The 19,491-nt window shown below is 35.8% G+C and overlaps 1 protein-coding gene across 1 annotated transcript in view; it reads right to left on the bottom strand.

Annotated features, from left to right (window-relative positions):
* The window catches only part of Tfpi (tissue factor pathway inhibitor (lipoprotein-associated coagulation inhibitor)), a 79,075-nt gene extending 60,519 nt beyond the window's left edge, over positions 1-18,556 (bottom strand). Inside the window, exon 1 of the mRNA XM_005373329.2 lies at positions 18,276-18,556. The gene's annotated coding sequence lies outside the window, so the exon portion shown is untranslated. The remainder of the gene's footprint in view (positions 1-18,275) is intronic.
* Positions 18,557-19,491: the final 935 nt, after the last annotated feature.

The raw sequence follows: 19,491 nt of genomic DNA, 5'->3' as shown, positions 1-19,491 counted from the left end.
ATATTGTGTGTCTCTACCTGTTTTCATGAGAAACCACTTTGAAGATATCCACATGTAATACAACAAGCATTGTTAATTTCCTACCACTTTGTTTGTAACTCTGTATTGTCTGTACTGTTCTTTTGCTATTTTGTAAAAGGTTGTCTGTCTGTTAATGTTTTCCTCCTTTTATTTAAAATAAAAATAAAAATAAAACCTGGCATCAGTTTTTATCTTTGATCTATGTGTGTTTTTCTCTCAACCTCTCATTCTCATCTGCTCTCTCTCTCCTTTCTTATTTTCCTCTCCCCTCCACCCCTTCCTCCCTCCCTCCCTTCCTTCCTTCCTTCCTTCCTTCCTTCCTTCCTTCCTTCCTTCCTTCCTTCCTTCCTTCCTTCCTCCCTCCTGTTTCTCATTTGGGATGAGTTTAAAATGCATCAATGCTAAAAAAAATGAAGAAAGGGAACAAAATAAAATTATGCTATGGGCAGGGAAATGGCAATTTTTATAGTTCTTCCATTTTACTTTTATGGTTTGAAGTTGGTTTTTTATAAGTAGCACTCTCAGATGAAAATTCTAAGATATCTGTGGTAACTAGAATCTGGAAATATCCTTTTGCTAAAAGCATTTCTTCCAAGGCTTCCATGGTATGCTTCCTAATGCAAAATTTAGACAATCTCAGCAAGAGGCCTGAGAGTCAAATTTTTCTCAGAAAAAGGGTATTTTCTGAAAAGAAGAGATTGTGGAAATGTAAATGTTTGGGAAGTATCGCAGAGGGCCCTTTGGCTGTAACTGCCCATGTGTCACATACCGAACTCTCACAAGTCCACACAGAGCCTTGTTTATCTTCTCCCTGGAGCCCACATTCCCAAGGAATTGAGCCATCACTACCGGTATTATTTTGTCATTTAGATTACTTATCTGTGAACTAAAAATTAGGATAAAATATTATGAAATTCTGGCTGTAAGATATATGTATATATATATGCATCACATTTCTTTTTGAAAAGTTTTCTTAGAAGTATAACTGTGTATCATTATAAACATTATGCACTATCTTTGTAATGATTTGCTAGTTCTTAATGTGATTTCTTATCTACTGTTATACCATTTATAACAATAATACTGGGCAACTAACTGGGCAGGTATATTAAATTTATGTTAGAGATGCATAATTTGTTTGTCAGCATCATTTGCTTAAATGGATGGTAGGATTCTGGAGAACATTATTACACAGCATCCCTGAGATAAAATAAAAGGAAAAGATTCCTGCAATAGAGACCAAAAGGTCCAATTCAGAAAAATATAATTAACAAATGTATTGTGTACTTATTTCTCTTGAAGTATTACTTTAATTTTGGTTTAAAAAATGGTTAAGCAGTATCACCCAAACTACAGGATAAAAAATTGATTCCTCTAATTTTCTAATCCTACAGATGGAACCCATTAACTGCTATGTTTTTACTGTGATTATTATCATAATTTTTAATTCAGTGAAAGGCTTAACTTTTATTTTCCTAATTTAAACTCTCTACTTCATTTGAGATGATACTATTGTAAAATATCTCCACAGTGCTCCACAACCACTCCAAACACACACACACACACACACACACACACACACGTACACATCTCAGTCCAAATGTGAACTAACCACATCTATGAAAGTTGTAGGTACTAAACCTTAGAAAACCTGGGCTTTGCCCCTTATACCTGGAAAAAGGCACAAAAGTTCACCAAGCAGTCAAAACTTGAGTGAACAGACTAGAACAAGCCTAAAGAAAGGATTATCTAAATGGCAGACTTGAAAAGTCTGTCTGGTATATTTCTTTTTTCCCCTCCTCAAAGTTTAGAGGAGATAAAAACCGTGTATATAGACATTCCAAAAATCTTGACTAAAACCAAGAGCTGCAAAAAAAAAAAAAAAAAAAAATCCTACTTCATTTGAGGCCCACTTTGTAATTATAGTCAACTCCTGAATTACCTGGGACCGATTTTCATGTTGTATGATAGAACTATTATTTGCATTTCATATTCAGGTGTCATTTTATTACTACCCCACTTTTTTCAATTAATTATAACTGTTCTAATGAAATAACATTTCCTATTGTTGGGCATTTATTATTATTTTATTTATCTTCATTTTATAAAGATAGAGATCGTAGTTCAAAATGATAAAATAAATTGTCAAAAACAAGGAAAATGAAAAAAATTGTAAATATTAGTGCAGGTATACCTAATTTTATTTTATTTTATTTTATTTTATTTTATTTTCTTGTTTTTTTTCCGGTACCAGGAACCGAACTCACGACCTTGCACTTGCCAGGCAGGCGCTTTGCCGCTGAGCTAAATCCGCAGCCCCAGTATACCTAATTTTAAAAGAAATTTCTTTAATTTATTCTTTATATTGTCATATGTTTTAAGAGTGTTGGTAGTTTTAAATATTAGTAAAAAAATTATATTTACACATCAATGTGATTTAAAAAAATAAAAAAGGCAAATAATTTGAAAAAGACAGTGGAGATTTTATAAAGGCAATCATTATTTTATAATGGGATCATGATTCAAATTATATCTGTAGGATCTGTTTTTTGAAACTCTAAACATATCATGTTAGAGCTGAAATTTATGTTGATAGGTAAGTCATAAAAAATGAATAAAAAACCCTCACTACTTTCTATCAGCAGCTTTCAGTGAAGGATTCCAGGTCAGAGGTTTGACAAGAAAACTGAATCAGACACAGTCCAACAAGGTTTTCCTTTCCTGTCATCTTCATACCAGCCAAGAAGGTCTGAAATGGATCTTCACTTGGTGAGGGCATACACGGGTTGTGGCTAAAGTTCACAGAAGCTGCCTTAGTCTACTAGAAACACTGTAACAAAATATTATAGGCTGGTGGCTTTAAACCACAGAATGTTAATTCCCACAGTCCGAGGACTACGAATCGGAGAGCAAGGTGCCCGCAAGGGCTGTCTTCCTGGATTGCAAATGGCGGCCCATCCTCTAGGTGCGCAGGGAGCGTGAGAAAACTAGATCTCTCTCTCTTCCTCCTATAACAGGACCATCAATCCCACGGGATTAAGGCTGCAACTTTATAATCTCTTTTCATGTTAATCACTTCCAGGCAGCCTTATCTCCTATTTCAGTCACAGTGAGGGTAGGGCTCCGACATAGGGATTTTTAGAAACACAATTCAGGCCAGAGCAAGAACTTCCTAGTCTCTTTAATGTGGAAGGCAGTACCTTCCTCTCTGCAAGGGTACAGACTGCTACGTTCTATTTTCTGCTGCATTATTAAACTTGAGGCTAGGTTGGCCGGGCCCTATCACATTCTTATATAAATGTAGAAGTCACCAATGGAAAAAGTACACCTTCGAACTAGTTTTCCCATATTATGTTTGTTTGTTTTGTGATTGTTTCATAACAAGGAAAAATTTTCCGATAGAAGAAAATGTCTCTTTTTAAATTCACACAAAGAAAAGATGTAGCAGGAAAGTCAGAACCTCCACACTCAAGTCTTTCTCTAAATTGATTCTTAAACTCTAATTGTTGATCATACAGTTGAGAGTAGAAAGTGGTGCTCTGGAAGTCAATAGTTGTATCCTAAAATTGGAAACTTTTTTTCTTAGCCAGTAAGTTGGGTGGGCTAAGTATGCAATTATTGAAAAGTTTTATTTTGACGTTAGAGAGTTTTCATCTTGAAGTGTGTATAATAAATATTCTGAATCCAAAAAACATTCTCAGCTGCAGCCGGGAGAAATTTTGCAATAAATCCCTTTCCACGGGCTACTCCTTATCTCTCCAATTCATCTCATGAGTGAAATGGAAATTCTGCTTTGATGTTAACTCTCTGGTCAAGCGGGGTCTTCTCAGCGTTCTTCTTTGAACATGGAGACAAAATAGCTCCCTGGTTATGTTTTCTTGTCTGTTTAGCTTACTGCTCCTATTCCTATGCTTCACAGCACATATTTATTTACTTATGCACTGTTTGTTCTCTCAGATATCTGCTTTCTACGTGCTGAAAATATTATGTCTGTCCCTCTGGTACCTAACAACCCCAAAGAATATGAAACAAATTGATACATGAAAAGTTCAGCAGAAAGTTTTTCTCATGAACATAATTAAATAGTGATGAATTTTATCAGCACTGTAGTGGACATAGTGATCAGTTTCTTTTGTACTTATAAAATGCCTTGATAACAGAATAATAAATATATTCAGGATTTTTCTATGTGTATTTTGCAATCTTTTAATTAAAAACAATATCCATAACGTCCGCTTGCTTTTTTCAGTAAAAAAATCTTTTACATTCCTCTTTTAATGCAGTAATTTCTGTGATTCTAATAAGCTCAAAAATCCTAGGGGCCAATCAGAAATTCTTTTCCATCTCAGGTAATGGTACTCAATTAAAATTGCTTCTGAATCAGTTATCTGAAATTGTCTATTTCATTTTTGGTTGATGCCACTTAGAAAAAAATGTACTTTTTATGTAATTTATGTATCCAAAGTTAATGCTCTACTTGCTATTGTTAAAATAGTATTTATTCTAATTTAGTAAAATATTACTATTACCATTTATTAATAATTTTAATACACTAAAATACATACTTTCATCCAGCAGTAAAAAGAAAAATTGAGGATAAACATTTCCTTACTGCTTCTCTAAAAATCTTAGCATTCACAGAGGCTTTAATCTATTGATTTCTAAGCTATATATTTAAGTACTTTATTCTTTTCTTATTTACAAATCTAAAATAGTGTTTTTCAATTGGAAAAGTAATGTTTCTTTCCAAAAATATATATATAATGGAATAAATAAAATACCAAGTAGAGATAAACATATGTATTCAGAGGTAATCAAAAATGCATATAACTTCATATGTACAGAGTATGCAAGTGTATAATGGAACAGTGTGTGTTTACATGTATATGTGCTTATGTGAAAGATCATACTACATATGTGGTCTGATAACTTCCTCCCTCATTGAACATCATGGTATTGATATCTCTCTAAACTGATCTGCATAACCTTATTTAATGACTGCATAATATTCTTGTTGGACACTCAGAAATTTATTTTGTCATTCCCATGTTTTTGGGCAACTAGATAATTTCTATTTTGGCAATTGCAAACATCAACACAATAAGTATATTTGTAGCTTAAAATATCAAAATGCCCTTAATTGTTTCTTTATGGTAAATTTATAGTTAAGGAGTCATTGGACCTAAACTTTGTATATTCTTAAGTATATTAATATTTATAAAATTAATATTCAGAGCATAATGGCAATGTTGTGTTCAGGAGCATATAAAAGTATTTCTTCATATATTTGTGTTTGGGTGAGAAAATGTGTGTTGCTTTCAAATTTTATCAGTTATTGATTTGGATTTCAGCAAATATCATTGTGGACAATGCATTGTGGGCAAATCAGAGAGCTGTTTTACAGGCTGTGAGGATGCGAAGTAAAAATTGGCAACGCTAAAGTTCTCTTTGGTCTTGCATGCTCTTTTTTCTTTCAAAATACCTTAAGGATTAAAAAGAGGTGAGACAGAGCAAATATAAGTGTTGATGTTATTTCCTATGTAGAGCAAGCCAATATGATAAAATGATATGAAAAGAATCAGCTTAAGAAATAAATAAGATCCAGGCATAGAGCCCCAAGCTTGTAATCCCAGGACTTGGGAGGCTGAGGCAGGAGGATCCCAATGAGTAGCTTGGGCTACAGAGTGAGTTCAAGGCGAATCTGAAATGCATAGCGCGACCCTGTCTCAACTTCCCCCAAAAAAGAAATAGATAAGATCCAAATTTGATTATCAACTTTTTTTAAAGGCCATTTATTTTTATAGTATAGATAATTTATCCCAAATAAGCCAAGGGATAAAGGAGATGGAAGGAGAGTAGAGTGAGGGAGTGAGGGAGAAGTGTAAAAGCAAAGTCTAGTTTGACTTCACATTTTGAAAGCTTGTTTTATACCATTAGCTGTGTTCAGAGTGTTCCTGATACTTCAGTCATCAGTGTCACCACCTATCACCACCATCCTCTCTTACAATAACGAATTCAGTTTGACACTATCAGAAGGTCTTAGGAACAGGCTCTTCTCTGTAGAAAATTACAAAATCAAAATTGAAAAACACAGGAGGTAAGTACTTGATATCTTACTATCATCAGCCTCAAAGAGGTTTAGCTGTGTGGGCAGTCTAGGGGAATCAGCGCTCCTAACGAGAGTTACAAACTGAAAGGGGTGAATGTCTGGATGATAGTAAGGTGAACCTTTGAAATCCTGGGGGAAAGTGGATAAATTGGCAACAGAATGGGAAAAATGTGTGAGAAATTTGTTGTGTGTAAGTTGAAAGGAGACAGAATTGCTTTTATATGATAGATTAGCTTAGAATAAACGTCAATGAACGAAGTAAGGAAATTTAAGGAACAAGATTAATAATGACAGGGGCTGGGGGTTTAGCTCAGCGGCACAGCGCCTGCCCAGCAAGTTCGAGGTTATGAGTTCGATTCCCGGTACTAGAAAAAAAAAAATAAAAAAATAAAAAACGATTAATAATGACAGATTGTTTAAGATTCTACAGGTTTCTGAAACACAAAGTAATCCAATCAAATAATGTACTATATAAGATCCTTATATGACATCTGCATTTTGTATTTTGATATCAGAAGAGTTACCAGACAAAATACATAAAACTATAAAACCTGCTTAACATGTACACTTGAAAGTTTTAGTGGTGTGATTTGAAGTAGGCTCTGAAATATTAGACCATCAAACGTTTTGTGTTTTGGGATGAGAAATGCTTATAATATGTAACAGAAGTTTAGAAATTGAGTTGGAAGAAAGTAGCCATATTCATGGGGAAAATAATAAATAAATTCAGGTAAATTTCATGATTAAAATAACACAGTTGAGGAAAAGTTGAATCAATGATAGCTATATCTTCTGACCTAAAGAGGTGAATGTATGCTTCCCTACAGTTGGAGAAAGAATATGATGCCGTAAAAATGTTGCTGAATTCAGGATGAAGTAATTTGAAGTTGTTTGAAATATTTGTGAAGTTTCTGGTGGAACCACATAGGAAACCTAGTGTGAGTGGACAGATACAGGTTTCTGTCCCATCCGTACATAAGTGATAATCATTTCTGTAAAGCAGATGCCATTTGTTTATTCAACAAGGATTTATATGCTCTTGGCATGCAGTTGGCACTTTCCTAAGTGCTTTAATAAATATTAACTTTTAAAACCTTTGTAATGACTTGCAATTGTAATGCAGGGCATTATTACCAGGTATCTCCACTCATCTCTCAGTACCAGTTATGGGAAATGACAGCCCTGGATATGAAAAGTGGAGCTGAGAACCAATAACAGAGGGTGTGTGTGTGTACGTGAAGGAGTACAGAGATGACCAGGAAATGAAGAACAGGGAAAATGTAAATATGAAAACATCTTACTTAAAACATAGACTTGAAGTCTGGAAAAAATGTGATATACTATTAATCTTTAAGGACTACAAATACAGGGAAAAAAGTAAGATAAAAATGTAGCACAAGAAATAATGCAAAATGTTCTTTCTTCTGCTAATAATACAATTGTATTACGGCTTTTCTGCGTAGGGCTGTCCGTAACTACTAAGACTGAGTTAGGGGAGAGCATGTGGGACAGTTGTGTCTGTATTTCACTGTTAAATTTGTAAGAACATTTTTCAAAAGAAAGTGACACTCGCTTTTCTGAACGAGTTCACACTTTTTCACCGTGGCATCTCTGATTCTGAGGCTAACGCAATTTGGTTAAAAGCAAACTTCTCTATAGCATATGCTTTTCATCTCCTTATGGAGAAAGAACAAATAAAAGTTGATATTTTATATACAAACCAAATGCAGGTGTCTGAGACTATAATTCTGCTCAATTCTAGTGCCAGGAGCTTCAAACAGCAGGAAATGGGAAAAATGCCAGTGTTCAAAATGAGCTTTGGCTTGAGAAGGAAAAGAAGAGAGCTAAGCATATGAAATGTATTTCTCTGCTGTATGTATGAAAATAAAAATGATACAGGGGGACGTGTTGCTACCTGTGGCTTTTTTGCCTGTAGTATTTATTTTCCAAGTATCCACTATGAAGTAAGACAGGAAAATGATATTTCAGGACCACATCCTCGGTCTCTTGGTTGTGTAATTAATGCTCAGTCCACCTGAGTCTAATAATTCAAATGGAGTGTCACAATGTGCATGTGTTTGCAAGGACATGGAAAGACAAGTGAGACCTTTTTCACAGAGCTCACCTTAAAATCTTGGCTCATGGCCTCAAAATCAGATCAATATTGTTATTATTATTATTATTACTATTATTATTATTATTATTATTAATTTCAAGGATCAATAGCTAAGGTCTGGCCAAGTTTTTTTGTTTGTTTGTTTGTTTGTTTTTTTTTTTTTGGTTTTTCTCCGGTACTGGGAACCGAACTCACAACCTTGCGCTTGCCAGGCAGGCGCTTTTGCCGCTGAGCTAAATCCCCAGCCCCCTGGCCAAGTTTTTTATTTTCCTTCTTTCGTTCCCAGATTTTGTCCCTGCTGAAATGTGTACATTGGAGATTTCTCCAGTTTTCCATAGCTGATTTTCTTAGCTTGTAGTATGGGAAAAGAAAAAGAAACCAATAAAATGTAAGCTGACACAGGGAAATTTCCTACCAAATATTACCATACTATGTCCATTAAGATAAGAAAAGTTTATATTGAAGCCTATATTTTTAGAATATTTTAATTTCATATCTGATAGCTCAACTAACTTTCTCATTAGAAAATGTTAAAATCTTAGCTAAAATTTTATCCTTAAGTGCAATATGTATTTCAAACCAGTAGGAAGCCATTTTTCCAGCCCTGTCAGTGAGAGTATTTCTGGTCATAAAAAGCAAAGATAGTGTGGAAAGCCCCCAGAATTCCAACTGTGCTGTCACAGACAGCAGTGGGAGCGCTCTGTATGGTTTCAGACTGGAATCACAGCTGTTGGTGACGACTCTCAGATAGCCTGAGTTCAGTGCCTCCAAGTCACTGGTCTACAGGAACGGGAACCCCAAGCAGCCGAGTAAGGTCCCCCCAGGAGTTAGTAATAAGGTGATCTTCAGTCACTTCCATTCAGATTGTAAAATAGCTGCCCCTTGAAATAAGGAGAACTCTAGGCTGCCCAAGGAACGATAATTAGTGCCACTTCCTTTTCAATTCACACCAGCCAATAAGTAGTTCTTTCTCTTCTTTACCCATTTTAAATGGGTTTTATTTTTAGTCTAAATTTCCATTATTTTTTTCCTATCCAAATTCTACCTACCACATAATTATATAACCTGAATGAGAAAATGTTCTTGTTAAATTCATTAAATCCCTTGATTGTAATTCTCTGGGGTAGTAGACCAGAAATTTGATATTTATGAGTTACTTCAATAATTATGTTAGGTTGCACATGATTAAAATGTATCACATTGAACATACAAATTATCTACTATATGAAAAGCATTTAATAATGCTCAGATTTGGAGGTATTAAAATTGAATTTTGAAATGTAATCCTAGAATTCAAGAGATCTTGAAATGATTGGATCACTTCCTTGGTTTTAGAAAAGATAGTTCTTTCTTTTCTTGAAGATTCCTTTTTTATAAGACATCTTATCCAACAGCTACCCTTCTTCCATGTCAAATCTATCTGGAATTAAATTATTTATCTGCCTTTTTCACAATATGTTATTGAGTGAAAATCTTTGTGATCCTAACTCTCTCTCTCTCTCTAATATATATATATATATATATATAATGTCAGTTTTAGTTATTTAAGCACATGTCAGATATGTCTTTTATGCTAGTTTACACACTTGTGAGAAATCTTAAGAAAGTTATGGACTCCCTTCTAACATGCAAGTAAACACGTGCACATGTATTTTTTCACATACATTCTTAAAGACTGCGTAAGGATGACTTCCCATGTCTTTTCTAGGTGAAGCTTCAAGTACCAATGGGACGAGTACGTGGTCACCCATGTCTCTGTGTCCTGCAAATAAGGAAGTGGTAGTACACAGTGCAGGTAAGTGCTGATGAGGGGTGTTATTGATATGGCAAGTCCTAATGCCTCACAAATTGTTCTTCTTTTTTTTTTTTGAGAGGGCTAATGATTTAAAATTTAAAAAGGCTTGACAACAGATTCACCGGAGCTCACTGCATTAAGAATAGATCTTCCTGGCTATATGAATTGATGATAATCTAAATCACTCCTGATCAAACATTTTTCCTGACTTGACACATTCTTCAGCAATTCGTTACCTAAAAAGCATGCAAAAATCAGTTAAATCTGGGAAGTCTTGAACTAGAATGAACTTCTTGGTTGACCTAAAAGGAAGGCCTGGATACTTCTAACATAAATGTCTCAAAAGGTTTTCTACCACGTTTGGCATTAGAACGCCATCATTTCTATTTTTCATACTGGTTTTCTTTCTTCATTATGTAAATAGCTTTGTTAGATGAATTTAAAACAATGGAACTTAAATAAGACACACAAGAACTTGAAAAAGAGACACATTCCTGCATAAATACAAAGCTAATTTTCACTGCTGGTATAAAGTTCCTGTACACTTGTCATTCAGACTTATCTGTCTACCTCAGTTGGTATAAATCACTCAGCAGCAAGCACCCGAGGCTGTATTTTCCTTCACGAGAGAAAATTTTCATTTGTATTCACTTTCCACTGGTTTCTACATGCAGAAGTAGCCAGGAAGCAGACGAAGAAAGGCAATTAGGTATCAAGAACAACAATCTGTAATTCCTGATAAAACTCTATGGCCCCAGGAGACTGACATGGAGCAGTCATGGTTTTGGAAGAGGCCGCAGACAAGTGACAGCTTGATTGATTTCTAGCATGTGGCGCTCATTCATTGTTGAAAGGAGAAGACTGAGATACGCGTTTCCCAAACAGTTATTAACAAAAGCACATCTTGAGCAAATAAACTGCTTATAAGAGATAAAAGAGCTATTTTATAGAAACAGTAAATTTAAAAATTTCAAGTATGACATAGCCCCTGGGACATAACAGGCGGTAATTGTGTTTAACTTACTCAGGCAAAAGAAGACATTACAGAATTTGTGTCCTTAAAATTTCTCTTTTAATATTTTTTGTATTTTTCAGATACTATTAAAAAATAATTTGAAAGATAGTCATCTTACTTTTAACAAAAATGGGCAAATATGGACAGGACTTATACTGGCACTTGACTAAAAAGGAAATCTCTGGGATAACTTGGTCACTGGGAGGGGGACCACACAGATAAGAAACAAAGCATTCAGCCCTGTGCTTCTGCACTTGCTCCAACATACTGCCTCAGAGTGGGTGGATGCCAGGAGAGCCCAGCTGTCTCCTAGTTTAGGAGGCAAACCTAGGAGGCTGAAGAGGCCAGTTACACAGGTTAAGTATGCAGGGCAGGATACCTGAGAAAAAAGAGTATTTGGAGAAAGAGGTCCAAAGATCTTCAGAAAGACTTTAAAGTGGTGAGCTGAATACTCATCAGTGCATGCACGAAGGTACTCAAGCGTGTGTGGAGAATCAGCGGAGGTTAGAGGAGCAAGGCTTGCAGCACGCATAATTTCCCAAGCCAAGCACAGACACGCAATTCATAGAGCATCAGGACTAGTACTAAGAAGGTTGTTTGCCTCTGTAATGGAGTAAATATTAACCGTAGAATACACAGTGCTCTGACCCCACCTAACAAAGTTTAATAGCACAATGAAATACTAAACTGTTCCCAAGTAATTTAACTGCAATCCACAATGAAGTCTGAGAATAATTATATAAATACAACCCACCTAACAGGCATTCAAAGAACAATAAGATATGATCCAGAATGAGAAAATTACAAATGACATGGGAAATATAGTTAGTAGAAAAAGATATTAAAACTGTAATTTTATTTTCTTTTATTTTGGCGGCGGGGGCGGGGGTTCTGGAACCGGGAATCGAACTCACCACCTCGCTCTTGTAGGCAGGCACTGTGCCGCTGAGCTAAATCCCCAGCCCCCAAAACTGTCTTTTTAACTGGATTCCATATTACCAAGAAGCTAGAGTGCATCAAGTAAAGTTTTAGAAAGCAGAGACTTAAACCAACTTTCTTGTGGTGGAAACAATAATATGTAAGATGAAGAATACATTGTCTAAACCAGTTAAGCCAGGAAGAAGAAAGGATGGGTAAACTGGAAAAATAATAATGGAAACAGTGCAAACTGAAACACAGGGACAAAAAAGATGAACCAAACATTATAAGTGGAACATCTGAGAGCCGTGACGTAACTTTCAGAATCCCAATTAGTTTCGGTACAGTCTTGGAAGGGAGGAAAGGTTATGTAAAGAAGGGAAAGAGGAACCAATGGCGAAAAGCTTATCTTAAAAAGAGTCCTAAGTGTTTAACATTAATGTAATAATGTATGGGTTATAGCATCCCTGGAAAAAAATCTGATAGCAAGCAATAGCCCAGGGTCAAGGAGGGAAAAATAGCCAGGGGTATAGCTCAGTGGCACAGTGCCTGCCTGGCAAGCCTGAGGTCCTGAGTTCACTTCTTGGTACAAAAAAAGGAGGGAAAATAGACTTATTCGAAGATTCTTCTACCATACCATAGGAGGAAGAGATTAAAATCACCAGGTAGACCAAAATAAAGGTGTGGATTCTAAATCCCCAAAGACTGCAAAACTACTAAAATAAAGAATTATAACAATCCAACAAAGTAGAAAAAATATTGTGTATAATAATCTAAAAGAGGCAAAAGTAAAAGGAAATGGCAATTAACCAACAGTACAATGAGAGCAACTAGGTAGAGTTGAACCCAAGCAGGTCACTGGGCACATCAATTGGAAATGCTGCAAGCACCGTCATTTAAGCACATGCTGCCCGATGGAATGAAACAGCAACAACGAGCTGTATGTTGCCTAAATAAGCCCACTTTCTCTGTGAAACACATCAGAAGGATGAAATGGTGTTCCGTGTTTATGCCTATCAAGGGAATCCTGGGGTGGCTATCTTAATATAAAGTGACACTTTGGAAGAAAGGATATTACCAGTTATGAAGAGCTGTTGTTAGAAATAAAAGGGGAAAGTCATCAGGAGAACCAGAAAAATATTTACTGTCCTAACAATGAGGCTGGCTTCAAATTACATGAAGCAAAAACTAACAGAATTGTAAGCCAAAAGGCAGAATTATAGTCTGATATTGAAATAACCATGTTCCAGTATTCAGAAAGATAACTGGACAAAAATATTTCATGAGGACATAAAAGACTTCTCAACATTATTAATTAATTTGATCTAATTGACATTTGTAAAATATTCCACTCCACAGTAGCATAATCCTTATGCTTTTTAAGTGCACACAGAACATTTGTCAAATCTCATTTTCCTCAGGGCCATGAGATAGGTCATGGTAAGTTAGAAATCATTCAGACCACATAAACTATGCACTCCTATGTTAATGCAATTAAACTGGAAACAAATAAAAACATTAAAAATCTTTTGGAAAACACCCCCAAATTTGGAATTAAAATAAATCTTTTAAATAGCCTAAATAACTCTTTTAAATAACTTCTTTTAAGTAGCCTATGAAATCCCAGGGCAACTGGTAAATATTTTGAACTGAAAAACAATACAGCATATCACAGCATAATATATTGAAATAAAGCTAAAGTAATATTAATAATAAATATCAGAGTGGAAATCAATGAAATAAAAATAGAAAACCAATAAGGTCAATGAATCCAAAAGTTGACTCTTGGGAAAAATAGATAAACTTCAAGACATATTATTAATACTATGTCAATATTTGACAACATAGATGAAAAATATCATTCCTTAAAATACACAAGTGCTACAGACTACTCAAAAAGAAATAGACAACCTGAATAGTCTTACTGCTATATTTTACATTAAGTTATGTGCTTTCAAAGCTTCCCACAAAGAAAAGTCTAGCCTTAGATGGCTTTATTAGTAAATAGTATTCATCACTTAATGAAGAGATAATATCAATTTTGCATAAACAATTTAGAATATTTAAACTAATGGAAAGAGTACTTCCCAACTCATCATATATGACTGGAATTACCCTGATACTGTGACCAGAAAAAAAAGTTATGAATTAAAATGATTAACCCCCATATAGTAGCACCTTGTAAAAATGTTTCAAATTCTATCAAGAACATCCCATTCTTTAAAATAATTCAGGCAACTACCATTAAAAAATTTATACAAATTGTGTGTTAATTTCGAAACTATACAGAGATACATTTCATGAATTTAGAATTCTTGTAGAATTTGTAATGCAATTTTAACTAATTTTATTGTGGTAAAATTGATGTACTATGAAGTTTGACATTTGAACAATTTTTAAGTGTATGACTCAGGGTCATTCATTGCAGTCACAGTGCAATGCAACCAATATCTATTTCCAAAATTTTTCATCCCCTCAAACTGAAACTCTGTATGAACTAAGCAATAACTCACCATCCACAGAGTTCGTGGTAACCACCAACCGTTTTCCTATGAATTTTCCTATTTCAGACATTCACGTAAGTGGAACCGTACAGTCTGTCCCTGTGTCTGGCTTATGACTCTGGCCTAATGTTTTTAAGATTAATGTATTATGCATCAGAACTTCATTCCTTTTGGACTTAGATACACTTGAGATCAGTATCACAAGAAAAGACAAAAGTAGACGTGACATCTTAATACATGCGTTTTGACTCATCTACTGGGACGAAAAAACTTTGGATTTTGAACCCTCCTAAATGAACTTTAACATAGTTATTGAAATATCCAACAAACACCATTATTTTGGAGAGTCATGGCATTTCTAGACTTATTCTACCGTTCAACCTTGAAAATAAGAAGGAGGTGAGAGAGTTACTATAGAATTGAAGGGTTTGATAGAAATGGGTAAGACCAAGAATAGGGGGAAAGACTGATGTCCGAGGAATGGCAGAAGCATTGGAGATGTACAGGCAGGGCATGGTCCTGGCCTGTGAGTGTGGGAATCAAAGCAAGTTTTACATTTTTGATTTTTTTTGGTATTGGGAATCAGGTGCTGTGCCACTGAGCTAAATCCCCAGCCCCTACATTTTACATTTTATCACTGTCCTGTTCATCGATATGTTCCCAATCCTGATGTCCAAGTAGCTTTACTAGACTCTAATTGCTAACATACAAAACTTCTTTGATCACATTTTGATTGAGAGATTTTTTTTCAACAACTCCAGGTTTCCCTAGAAGCATCCAAATACCAGATGAAGCTCCTGGAGTAAAATTACTTCAGCAGTGGGACTTCCCGGGTGGGTCAGGGTGTCCTTTTAACCTTTTATTTTAATAATAATTTTAAAACGTAGATCTCCCAGCTAAGCGAGAACATAGAATCCCAATGGGAGGCCTGAAGAGAGCTGAAAACAGGACTCTGGCATAGAGGACTTGTTATTATTGGTTGGGAAAAGTGGAAATGACCAGGTTGTCCTCAGCTTTCTGATATCCTAGGGTCTGGCTCTGCATGGCACTTGTCACTCACAGAAGTGAAGAAAGGAGAAGAGTAATGCCCTTCTGGAGTTGGTACATAATCCTTTATTTAAAAAACAGTCACTGAGAGCTTAGAGCACCAAGAGAGGTGGTCTAGCAGGCAAACAACTTGCTCGAGAAAAGTGTACCCTTGACTCGTATTGAAATGAGATAGTCAGAAACAAGGTCTCCAGCAGGCACTGGATGTTAACTACACTCAGTTTTTCTGACATACACAGTAATAATCAGAAAAAAATTACCATACCTGTAGTTCTATAAAAGGTACTGGAAACTATTTTGGATATTGACACTTTCAAAACAATTTTTATTTAAAAAGACAATTTGTCAAGTTAAAGCACTCAAATAAATGGTAGATAGCAAACAAAATAGAGTAGTTTCTGGAGAAATCTTTTATTGAGACTGGAAGAGGTAGATTGTGGGACCATTCTTAGAACCTGTGCATAGCAAAAGTAAACTGGTGATAAAATTTTACATCTTAATCTGTACTATCATTCAAGATAATTTATACTAATAAAGTTTTATTGGAAACCCTTATCTACTTCTCAGTTTTCCATATCATCTTTCTTTTTTGTTGTTTTTTGAGACAGGGTTTCACTGTACAATTCAGGCTAGCCTTGAATTCTCTTTGTATCCCAGGCTGGCCTCGAACACAGAGAATCCTCCTGCCTCAGCCTCCAGAGTGCTGGGATTATAGAAAGAGGCCCGGCCTCGGGGCTGGGGATTTAGCTCAGCGGCAAAAGCGCCTGCCTGGCAAACGCATGGTCCTGAGTTTAGTTCCCGGTACCGGAGAAAAAAAAAAAAAAAAAAAAAAGAGGCCCGGCCTCTCTTGCTTTTTTTTCAAGTACGCTTACTTTGAAATCTTTCTATAAGTTTGTGACACTGGGCTTAATCAACCAATTGTTCCTAAATAATCTATCGCACATTTACTATTTCAATAGATTCCTCTCCTCTAGCAAGCAAATGAAATATTTTGAACATGGCAGTTCTCATCCCACTTACCTTCTGAGTTTGAGTAATGTTTAGGAAAGGAATAAATGTTCTAAAACCTGTATTTGCAAGCAAAGAAGGGCTTAGATTCTTTGCATTTTTTAAAAAGGAATAATGCTTATAATAGAGGATGCTGGTTAAATTGTTTGTCCAACCAGCAAATACATAAAATATGTGATAATACAATAGTCAGATCATCAAAAATCAAGGGGGTGAAAAAAATCCATTTGCACAAGAGCCACATTTCCAAAAAGGAGGCACTTGATCTAGTTGCTGGAGATACAACAAGCGTTTACAGATCACAAACTGTAAGGCGGGGAGGAAAAGAGACAGAGGGAATACTTGTGCAGTTGGGCATACCTAACAGCAAGAGAAACTGAGCAGTAGTGAAATGTCATGAAGGTTTCCAGAAAGATTCTATGGTCACCGCCAAAAGGCTAATTTGGTTTCCGATGATAACTACTCCCATTGCTAAAAGTACTTCAAATTGTCCTTTTAAGGTTTTATGCTTTCTATATTTATGTGCATAAATTTCGGTTGATCCTGTTCATATTTATGTCACTGTATTAACCCAAAGTTTTCAAAGGGTCACTTCCATCTTCACATAAGTTTCAAAGAGCCTGTTCATACCTTTATAGTAGATTAGCTGAGATATAAACATTGTGCTCTGAAGTAACTGTGGGCTAGAATGAAGCATTTAAAAGAATTCTTCCAATGTCTTACAAAATGGTTTTGTCAGGTTCAAAAGAAATTTGCAATATCTCAGAACTGTCATAATTTTCCCCCTCTGACAAAAATGTTTTGCCTTTCCTCATGAAATACAGCTCGCTGGGCTCTGTGCTTCCTGCCTGGCCTTTGTTGCTGGTGTTTACGCTATCTCGTGTCACACACAGTCACTTTATGACTAATTTCCAGAGCACTGAGTCACAGTTCGCCTGTTGCTTATCTTTTTTTTTGTTCCCACATGGCATTTTCTTGGCTTTCAGGTTTTTGTAATTTTTTAGAGAAATGAGCTTTTTCCATAATTAAATAATTCCACTTCTGTGGGAGTAGATTTTTTAGTTATATGATTTACTTGACTATTAGAAGGATAATTTAATATCATATTTACCAATAAATACAAAATAGTACATCATATATGTATATAATTTATTGCTTTAACGTACACATGTGCATAATATATACAGACTTGAGAAAAAATGCCCTATTTAAATATCTCAGAGCTTTTGTCTTTGGAAACATGTAAAACATTTTCTTAGAGACATTAGTTAATGCTGACATACGTTATTTAGATTACAAAAATTCTAATATTTCTTCTTCAGTTTAGACTGATAGGCACTGTTTAATGTAATTCTTCATAAGTTACTGAATGAAACTTAAAGGTAAACTAAACTTTCAGAAAACTCCAATTAGGCAGACACAACAACTAAAGAATCTACAATCTTGAACTACTACGATCTTAAAATGATTAAAGGGTTACATCTAACCAGCTACAGAGGACACTGTTTATGGTCTGAAATACAAAAACACTACTCACACATTTGCTTAAAAACTAAGCACAAAATACCAAGAACTTAATTTTGTGTTTCAATACAAGTCCACTTGGCTTATAAAGAAGAGCTGGTTTTTATTTTAGAAGAAAAGGTGATTGTCCACCTCCCTTCTATGCCGGCTTTTTCCCCCAAGAAAAGGAAAGAGAAACAATTTCTCACGGGCTAGATAGTAGATTCCCTAGTACTCACGAGTAAAATCTCTGAAGAAATTTCTTGGGAAGATTTTTTCCCATCGAGCTGGAGGTTATTCTCTGGTCCCCTTCCAGACTTGAAAATGAGGCTTTCTCTTCTCCACTTCTTCTTTTAAAGAGATCAAGAAACTGAGGATTGGAGAATAGTGAAGGAAGTGAAATCCGATCCCGCTGGCAGTGACGGGAGGTGGGAATTGGAGGATTGTTCAGCCCAAACTGTCAGCGCTGCGTGCATCTGTGCAGGGCGGGAGCCCTGGGGCCCAGCACTCCCAGCAGCTGGGAAGAGCCTGATTTCTGTGAGGTCACCCAGCTCTATTCAGTCTCCTTGTGCCAAGTCTTCAAAAGCCTGCCTCTTTTACCCCCTCAGTGGAGGAAGCAAATGAAAGAAACAGCTTACAGTAAAAGTTCAGGCACTATTGTACTTGGCACCTCAAAAGGGAATCTTAAAAGTTAGATTTTTTTTTTTAGAGACAAGTGGCTTCTCTAAAGTTCCCCTTCCAGGGTGAGAGGGGGCAAAGTTTGGGTCCAGGAAGGGCTGAAAACCAGCCCACGTGTATTGTTCATTGTATTCCTTGCTATAAAAGACCTTAGCACCCTTGTACCGGGTTCCATGGTGATGGGAGACAAATGAGATCCTCCACCTCCGAGATACCTTAGCATAAATCCTTTTTTCCTTTTTACCAAAATAAATGGCCTGCTAGTGGCCAGCAAAGAAATCTGAGTGGCTGGCAACATTATCATGCTTTTGTTTATTTGTTTATTTGTTTTTCTTTCTTTTTTCTTTTTTTTTGTCTTTTTGAGACAGTTCTTGCTATACAGTTCAGGCTGGCCTTGAGCTCACTTTGTAGCCCAGGCTGGCCTCAAACTCACAACAATCCTCCCGCCTTAGGATTCTAAGTGCGGGGATTACAGGCATGTGCCACCATGCCCAGCTAACATTATTATTATTATTATTATTATTATTTTTTTTTTGGTTTTTCTCCGGTACCGGGAACCGAACTCACGACCTTGCGCTTGCCAGGCAGGCGCTTTTGCCGCTGAGCTAAATCCCCAGCCCTAACATTATTATTTTTGAATAACTTCTTTCTTTCACATTCTAGAATTCTCTTTTAAGAAGTTTTAAAAAATGGTCCTCCCTCAGATGTATGTTTTTTAAAATTATATATTTACCAGTACATTGTTAATAAATGTTCTTCCTTTGCAGTTTATTTCTT

Source organism: Chinchilla lanigera, unplaced genomic scaffold (assembly GCF_000276665.1).
Source record: "Chinchilla lanigera isolate Chin_1 unplaced genomic scaffold, ChiLan1.0 scaffold00002, whole genome shotgun sequence".
NCBI classification, from domain to species: domain Eukaryota; kingdom Metazoa; phylum Chordata; class Mammalia; order Rodentia; family Chinchillidae; genus Chinchilla; species Chinchilla lanigera.
Note: the sequence above shows the minus strand (reverse complement) of the source record. Positions and strands in the feature narration are given on the sequence as shown.